This window comes from Neofelis nebulosa, chromosome 2, assembly GCF_028018385.1.
Source record: "Neofelis nebulosa isolate mNeoNeb1 chromosome 2, mNeoNeb1.pri, whole genome shotgun sequence".
NCBI classification, from domain to species: domain Eukaryota; kingdom Metazoa; phylum Chordata; class Mammalia; order Carnivora; family Felidae; genus Neofelis; species Neofelis nebulosa.
Window position 1 is genome coordinate 175,090,334 of NC_080783.1, and position 7,944 is coordinate 175,098,277.

The 7,944-nt window shown below is 41.9% G+C and overlaps 1 protein-coding gene across 17 annotated transcripts in view; it reads left to right on the top strand.

Moving 5' to 3' along the window:
• The window catches only part of DAB1 (DAB adaptor protein 1), a 1,141,854-nt gene that overhangs the window by 179,525 nt on the left and 954,385 nt on the right, over window positions 1-7,944 (top strand). For 16 of the 17 annotated variants that reach the window (XM_058717264.1, XM_058717252.1, XM_058717251.1 and 13 more), the window contains exon 2: window positions 6,700-6,832. The exons of the other annotated variant lie outside the window; for it this stretch is intronic. The gene's annotated coding sequence lies outside the window, so the exon portion shown is untranslated. The remainder of the gene's footprint in view (window positions 1-6,699; window positions 6,833-7,944) is intronic. 17 annotated transcript variants of the gene reach the window in all.

A 7,944-nucleotide genomic window follows, 5' to 3' on the forward strand; every position in this document is an offset into this window, starting at 1 on the left:
CCCTAGACATCACACTGCCATGCACAGATTATAATTAGGGTGAAAATGTGCTCAGTTTGCCTGGACTAGTCCCAGATTAAGTGATTCACGAAAAAAGAGCAGTCTTAAGTATAGAACAACAATGCCTTGAATATAAAAAAAAAATCCTTAGAGATTTTCTTCATTTTCATAAGGTAGAAATGTTTCACTTAAGAAGAGTTGACCTACTCACTCTTAATTAATCCATTTAACACATATTTGTAGAGTGCTTTCTAGATACTGAGCCTATAAAGTAGAAAAAAAAAAATCATCCTTGTCCTTGAAGAAGTAGGACAAGAATATGAACATTAATAGTATGTGTCACAACTGCTGTGAGAGAAGGTATCATGGAATCAGAGATGGTGGCCCTTGGATTGTTCTTTAGTTTGAATAGGAGTTAGCTGGATGAAAAGTGTTTTAGTCAGGCTCCTAAAAGGAAACAAAAGGCATGTGCAAAATTGGATCGCCGAAGGAGGGTTTACGTTCAAAGGTGAGGGTATAAGGAAACCAGAAGGCATAGTGTGGGTATGTGGTGCTCAGCTGATACCACCCATGCCCCCCATGATGACAGGAGGCTTCAGTTGCCAGAATCCTGTAGCCCTGGCCTCCTTGAGGGAAGAGAGCCTTCCCTAGAGGGACACAGCTGGCTCTCATCCACCTTGTAGGAAAGAACCCAGGGGAATACATACTCTGACCTCACTCCCCTCTTTCCCTTTCATCCCCTGCCAAACCCAGCTAGGAATTACCCAGACAGATCAGCCCCAAGGGGAAATGTGGGAGGTATGTCTAGAGAAGCTATCTGACACAGTGGGTTAGTAAAACCCATTCCAGAGAAAGGGACCATAGTATATTGAGGGAGATGTGAAATGTCCTGATGACTTTGAACTGACAAATATGACCTGAAACAATAGGAAAGAAGCAGCCGGGATTGGAGAAGCAGACAGAGGGCAGGTCACGAAACTCTCCCTGGGTCTTTTGCAGCAGTGTCTTACCTGACACAGCCAACCCATGCCCACGTCAAATGGCACCTTCTGTAGTACATTCAGATCACACCGTCCCCTCCTAGGCTGTGCAAAAAAGTTTAGAATCTGCCCTGAAGCTGGTAGAATAATTTTTAACAGGGTATGTGTGTGATCTGCCCTACATTATGGATGGGGTGGCTGCGGGGTTAGAAACGGGCTGGTTGAAATCCCAGCTCTGCCCCTCTTATGTCTTTGCACAAGAACTTGAATCTGTCTGGTTCCCAGTGTTCTGGCTGGGGAAACTCAGCTGGCAACACCTGTTCTCTGAATAGGAGGATTAGATGAGATAGATGTTTTCGAAAATACAAAATGCTCAACTTAAGCTACTAGCACACAGTTCAGCAATTGCTTGGAACAGAGAACGGGAGTGAGGAGGGAATTAGGACTTTGGGCACCGGCTGCACGGCAGGTATTGTGCTCAAACATCTTACATTTAATATTCTGTTCACTCCATGTGATAGCCCCTGAGATAGCTATTATCTCATTTTACAGAAGAGGAAAGAGAGGCCTGTTTTGATTACTGATTATGTACCATGCCTGGGGGATATGAGGGTAAATAAGAATGAGTCCTGGCCTTTAGGAGTTTATAATTGTAGTTACTTAGGTTATTTAGATCAGTGCTCCTCACATTATAATGCACACCTGGCATCTTGTTGAAGTGCAGATTCTGACTCACTAGTACTGGAATCTGGCTTCTTCCAGATGGTGTTGATGCTACTGGTCTGTAGACCATACTTTAAGGAGGTTAGAGGGTCATATTCAGCACACACACACACACACACACACACACCATGCACACATACACTGGAATCTGCATTCTTCCAGATGGTGTTGATGCTACTGGTCTGTAGGCCATACTTTAAGGAGGTTAGAGGGTCATATTCAGCACACACACACACACACACACACACACCACGCACACATACACTGGAATCTGCATTCTTCCAGATGGTGTTGATGCTACTGGTCTGTAGGCCATACTTTAAGGAGGTTAGAGGGTCATATTCAGCACACACACACACACACACGCACACATACACACACATGTTTTCATCAGTACTTGCAGCCATGCTAAACTGAAGCAGAGAGATCTTTTACGGAAATTCCAGCCTCAGGAAACAGAGAAGTAGAAGGGGAAAGCCATATGCCCTAATATTTCAATGAATAGCAGTTACTAAGACCAGGCATTCTGTTTCAGAACCTAAGCCTTCTCTTGTTTGGGTTGAGCAGGATATTGTTTTTCTGCCCCTTGGATATATCCCATTATGAGCTTTGATCAAAGCAAACCTTTCCCTTTGAGGCTTGGGGCACATGTTAATGGATTTATTATTCGCATGTATCTGCATGTATTTGCAAAGCAATTCAAGCGCTTCTGTTGCAGAGGAGGAATTGGGCTGGTGGTTGAGCCTAGGGTTCAAGCATCACTCTTAAAGCTTGGTCCTTAGCATCTCATCTTAAAGGAAATCCAGCAGCAGAGAGCTGGGGGCAGTTCTGATGATTGAGGGAACTAAGAGCTGAGTTTCCAGCTGTTTAGCTGGTTGAATATTCCCAGCTGTTCACTGGAGGTTTTTGTCATGGGGAGCTCTACCCCATTTAAGGCTCTGCCTCCCCATTTTCCCATTCGTTTTATGAATTGCCGCCCAAGTGTCTCCTTAAAGCATTTCTCTGCCCAGGTCACTCAACTACTCAAAGACTCTCCATTTTTCTCCTTTATCTGTGGGAGAAAGCAAATCTTAACCTGACACTCAAATCCCTCTCTATGTAACCAGGTCCCATGGCTTCAGCGCCCCCTCCATTACCTACCTCAGGTCTCCATGCTCTAGCCAAACCGAAGCACTTCTTATTTTCCCTAAGCCTTATAAATTCTTGCCTTAAAACTTTGCTTTTCTCATTACTTCAGTGAGATGCCTTCTCCCCACTTTCCACACTCATGTCCAAATTCTATCTATCCTTCAAGACTCTGTTCGAATCCTATGCCCCCTAAAAAGCCTTCTCATAATTTTCCACATGGAGAAATTCTTCCCTCTTGTTAACCTCCTTAGCATTTTATTCATATAACTTTCTTATTATGTGAATTTCTTTATTTGTTTATGTATTGGGAATGTCATAGGTCATTGCCTGGTCTTGAAGGCTGCTCATGCCTACTCATATGTACATGTAATAAGTGCTTAATAAAACTTTGCGTACACAAATGAATGAAACAGATGGCTTCTGAACTGTGATTTTATGGTAGCATATTTTCTAATCTTTCATTCTTTCAATACATATTTATTGAGATCCTGTTCTGTTGCAGGCATGAGGTTCTGGCAGTACAAAGGTGAAGAAGGGAGAGTCTTGCCCCCCAGGGACTGTTCTGGGGATGGGGCCATCTCCTGTTCTTTGTTTAATTAAGTTGGCTACACTCCAACTAGTTGCTTAATAATAAATGATTTGAAAAATCTGAAAACATCTGATATTTTTACAGATCAGTGACCTGTTAGATGAACAGGCTAAATCTTGTTTAATCTGTGCTTCTGTTCATCAGAGCAGTCTTTTGGTGTGGAGTATGACAGCAAATTAGATTGTACTTTCATTATGCTGTTGCCCCCCCATCTTAAAAATAATAATGGCATATATTTATGGTAGAGACCTTGGAAATTTAAAAAAAATGAATAAAAACCCCACTCATAATTTCAGAAACAAAAAAATCAATGATTGCTAACATTTGGCATATTTCCTTTAAATTTTTTATTTGTTTTATTTTTAGGAATGCACACATAAACACAGTTGACTCATGCTTTTTGTATCCTGCTTTTAGGTTTTTTTCTTTACTTAAACTTATACTCACTATATTTTTTTGCATATTGATAAAATTCTTAAAATGATTTTTAATTATATTTAGTATTGTGTGAATGTGTCATAATTTTTAAACCACTTTCCCATTACTTACAAAAGCTAAAAATCGGAAATAACTACACTATGAATATCTGTGTGTCAAATTTTTCCTTTCTCTGATCATTTTATTAGCATTCTTGAAGTGAGTTAATTAGTGAGTTAAAGGGTATGATTCTGTTCAAGTCCTTTCTCTCCCTTTTTACCAAGTTTTCCTTATCTGAGAGGGTTAATTCTTCTGATACTGTTTGGATGAGTATGGTTTCACCTTAATTTAATACCCTTTTGTGATTAACACAGAGTGTCGGCTCGAAGCCCCTCCCTCATTCAAGCACAGCAAAGCAGCATCAGGATCAGGATTATTTTTGGTGTGTGTGTGTGTGTGTGTGTGTGTGTGTGTGTGTGTTTGATGTTTTATTTATTTATTTATTTTTTTAAAATTTTTTTTCAACGTTTTTTATTTATTTTTGGGACAGAGAGAGACAGAGCATGAACGGGGGAGGGGCAGAGAGAGAGAGGGAGACACAGAATCGGAAGCAGGCTCCAGGCTCTGAGCCATCAGCCCCAGAGCCTGACGCGGGGCTCGAACTCACGGACCGCGAGATCGTGACCTGGCTGAAGTCGGACGCTTAACCGACTGCGCCATCCAGGCGCCCCTGTGTTTGATGTTTTAAATGGTTATTTATTTTTGCACACGAGAGAGAGTGAGAGACAGAGTGTGAGCAGGGAAGGGGCAGAGAGAGAGGGAGACACAGAATCTGAAGCAGGCTCCAGGTTCCAAGTTGTCAGCACAGAGCCCGATGCAGGGCTTGAACCCACGAACCATGAGAGATCATGACCTGAGCTGAAATCAGACAGAACTACTCAGGCGCCCCTTCAGGACTGTTTTTGAGATAATACTCCACTTGCCAATAGCCACTGACTAATAGTGCTGACTAATGCTGTTCCTGTTGATTTTTTTTTTTTTTTTGCCAGTCTGGGTGATTTTCGTAACAGTGACTATAAGCGGACTTGACATCAGAAACACTTTTTTAGTGCATTCAACCTGCATTTTGATCTTTTAGCTAAAATATACTGTAAGCACTTCTTTGGCTCTCAGAATCCCAGAAGAGCAATCCCACTGAGGCTCTGTTGAATTAGCTTGAATCACCAGCTTCACATTGCTTGCTGGGATAAGGGCTATCCAGCCCTGGACCTCTCAAGGTCCTGGTTCTCATCTTGGTCTCTTTCAACTGTGGAAGAATCAGGGCGCTCATTATAGTCAGCCTTAATAGTGGATAGAGAAACTTCACTCTAATTGAATCTACTTATGAAACTCTCACATTTGTGTAATGCTCTACAGTTTACAAAGCACCTCCGAGGGCATCAGCTAATTTGATCTTCACCGTCTTTCTGTGAGGTAGCTATTTAAACCCCTCCTGTTGCATAGGTAGAGTAACTTGGATACCTGCAGCGCTAGATGCTGGGGTTAATAATGGAGAATGTGTGAATGTTCTTTGAAAACATGTACCCATTTCAAATCAACTTCGCCATTAGCTAGTTTTATTAAATAAGTTCTTTGAGCATCAGAGTCCTCAGCTGTGAACAGAATAGCACAGGTGATCCTTCTTTTTTTTTTTTTTTTTTTTTTGGCAGATTCTTTATTTGCAAATACAGCTACTCACTAAAATTTATTTGTAATCCCAGATTCAATACTTGTGGTGCTTTTGTGCTCATTAGCAGACATGCACCATGAACAGAGCAACAAAATAGGAGTTGCCTAACACACATACTCCCAGCTGAGGTCCACAGGCACTGTTCTGCCTTCTTGTTTTAGCTGTCCTACTGTAAACAGGTGTCCTTTGTGAGACCTTTTCAGCACCACTTATTTCACATTTTTGTGCCTTCTGTTGGCGATCTCACCGGTTCCCACGGTTTAACCCCAAGTGTAGTGCTGAACTATTACCTGGTATTCCTAAGCAGAAGACGGCTGTGAGAAAATACACGTGTTAGACACGTTTCATTCAGGAGTGTTTTCTAGTACTGTTGGCCATGATTTCAATGTTAATGAATCAACTATATATTAAATAGAGTGTCTTTTAAAAGAAACACACATAAATCAAGGTAGGTATTGACTGATTGATTAAATTGTGGTGACCAGAAGCTCATAGGAACCTAACCCTGTGTTTCCCCTAGGAGCAATGGCTCAGGGTTCACACAGCTTTATAGAGCATTACTACAAATAGCAATAATCAACTGTATCTATTTTATGGGGTTGCTGTGTATGTTACATAAGGATGTGTGTAAAATGCCTACTGTGTTGATGTTCTATAATGGGAGAGGGAGACTATCTTCTACTGTACGAGGAAACAGGCGCTCAGAGAAGTTAATTGCCTTATTTAAAAGCATTAGACCAGAAACTGGCTCAGATTAGTAGAATGTAAGTCCATTCTGTCTGAATCCAACAGCAGCAGTTTTCAAAGCATACAGGCTACATCTAGGAATAATCTCACATGGAGAAATTAAATGCTTTTTTGTTCCTTATGAGTCTGCTCTTCATTTAAACATTCTATCTACATGATTGACTTCTGAAAAACCTATTTAACCACCCACTATCATCATCGTTGTGCCAGGCCCGGTGCTAACCACATGCCATCTGGTATCTCTTCATTGCACAGTGATCCAGTAAAATAGACATTATTGCTATTGGTGTCACTTTAGAGACATGGAGAAGTTAAATGAATTTTTCAAAGTCATACAACTTGGAAGAAGAACAAAGATAACATTTCATGTCTTTCTGATTCCACAGCTCCTGTTCTCAATCTTCACATTAGAGAGTACCAAACTCTTGGGGAATTTGTAGACCAGTAAAACAGCCGACTGAAGGAACAACAACAAAACAGTGGAGAAGGACATAGAGTTATCTACATTTATTTACCCAGGTAAGGTCATTAAAGAGAGAAGTTGGCATTAACGGTCATGGTCTTGTAAAGAAAAGTAATCTTAATATTATAAAAGTATGAAGAATTTAACTTTGGATTACAAAAATCCAACCGATTCAGGGACCCCTGGGTGGCTCAGTTGGTTAAGCATCCAAATCTTGGTTTCGGTTCAGGTCATGATCTCACGGTTCATGGGATTGAGCCCCGTGTCAGGCTCTGTGCTGACAGCATGAAGCCTGCCTGGAATTCTTTCTTTACCTTTCTCTCTGCCTCTCTCCAGCTTGTGTGCACGCTTGTTCCCCACCACCCCCCCACCTCAAAATAAATAAACATTAAAAAATATCCAACCCATTCACTTTTATGAAAGCCTTGCAACATTGGCCTTCCTTTTCTCATTTCATCCAGAACAGGTTGTCTTTGTCACAGACAAGTGGCCTTTGGCAACCACAGGTCTGTACTGTATTCTAAGTTATTTTCCCTGATCTAGGCCTGAGCTTTGTCAGATATCCAGACAGTGGATTGGACAAAATGGTATCTAAGATCACTTTTCAATTCCAAGGATTGAGTTTGGCCCATTTGTCCTTCTAGTCCAGAGACAAAGAGGAGGCCGGCCTCATGTACATTAGCCATCAAGTCAGCAGCTGCTGCTCTATCAATCTTGCCCTTGGCAGGAGCAGGCACCTTGCGAATTGACCTCCAGGAAAAGAATGAATGCTTAGTGGTGGCAAATAAGTTGCGTTAAGTATTGGGAAACAGAGCACACACATAAATCTCCTGTGGATCTATATTCCTTAAGGAAATCCATCAGAGAAGAGAGGCAACTCATGGAAGAAGACGATAACGCTCTGGCTGTTCCCCCTCCCCGCCCCCACCGCCCCCGAGGTAAATACCCTTCACAAATGGACATGGCCCCCCAGATAAGCTAGCTTTAGGACCCTTCCACTTTTCTACTTACTTATACATTAGGGATTTTCCACTGTCCAGGCCCGTGCTCACTTGCCCAAATGTTGCTAAAATAATAAGAAAGACCCTGGGGGCGCCTGGGTGGCGCAGTCGGTTAAGCGTCCGACTTCAGCCAGGTCACGATCTCGCGGTCCATGAGTTCGAGCCCC